The following is a 1,342-nucleotide window of genomic DNA, read 5'->3' on the forward strand; positions in this document are numbered from 1 at the left end:
GGCTGCTGCCCATGCTTCATTGCTCGTTGAAAAGAGATAATACATCTAACTGTGAAAATTAGTTTGTTAAGTAAACCGTAGCATATGAATGTCACATTTTTTGCATGCTTTATCGATATATGTATCTTTTATCCAGCTCAAATTCTCGATAACATAAGCCTGAGATGGGTGGAAGTTGCCTTGAATACTAAAAACAGAATTACTTTTTTACAGATTTTACTACAACAGTTGGCATTTTCATAAATTAGTTTCATGCAAACTAAAGCCATTATTGTCCTAATTTGTTATGTTGTTAAGTTATGTTTTGAATCTACAGTGTCATTTTTTAACTTCATTTTCACATTTGCAATTGTGCTTTGAGTTTCTTTGGCTTCTAAGTGATGCATGATTATGGTGGTTCTATGTAAAAGATCAAATATATAAACATGCCTGTGTGAGTATTGCTGAGTGGTCTTTCTGAAATAACTTGTGTATGTTTAGTTGGTGAAAAAACAATGACACTGTCAAATGCTAAATGTTAGCCTGTATGGGTATGGGATTTCATATTTGTTACCTTCCGTCTCGATTACTGTAATGCACTACTCTCCGGTCTCCCAAAGTCCAAAATCAAGAGCCTTCAGCTGGTACAGAATGCTGCAGCGGGGCTTTTAACTAAGGCAACAAAGTTTGATCAGGTTCTGTTGGTATTATACAAAATCATGCATGGACTTGCTCCCTTATATCTTTCAGATTTAATTTCCCCCAATGTTCCGGTCCGGAGCCTTCACTCTGAAAATGCTGGTGTATCCGTGATCCCAAGAACCAAGAAGTGATCAGCAGGTTTGAGAGCGTTCTCCATTCGGGCCCTGGTGGTGTGGAATGCTCTTCCCCCTTGAGATTCGATCTGCAACCTCAGTGGAAATGTTTAAATTTAGGCTTAAAACACACTTAGATTTGATAGCTAATGAATGACCTATATTTCATGTTGAAAGGATTGTTTGTTAATGCAACATCCATTGCAGCCTGGTCATCCTGGAAGGCGGATGACCTCATGTGTGGTCCTTTCTCAAGGTTTTTTCATTTTCTTCATGTTGAGGTTTATGAGTTTTTTCTTGTCCTCATGTAGGTTTTAGATCAGGGGAAGGTGTTATAATAGTCTGTGGTTTGCAATATATGTGGTCTGTGCAGCTCTTTGAGACTCTTAGTGATTTAGGACTATGCAAATAAACATGACTTGACTTGACATGTTGCATATTAGCTTTTCTTAATCACTGTTAATAAGCATACAAATTGACCAGTACTAATCCCAAATGATGCCAAAAGTATTTTTTATATTAAATACTTATTTTGAAGGTTTCTTGTT

The sequence above is a fragment of the Urocampus carinirostris genome, chromosome 10 (genome assembly GCF_059441175.1).
Source record: "Urocampus carinirostris isolate Australia breed hairy pipefish chromosome 10, RoL_Ucar_1.0, whole genome shotgun sequence".
Lineage (NCBI taxonomy): Eukaryota > Metazoa > Chordata > Actinopteri > Syngnathiformes > Syngnathidae > Urocampus > Urocampus carinirostris.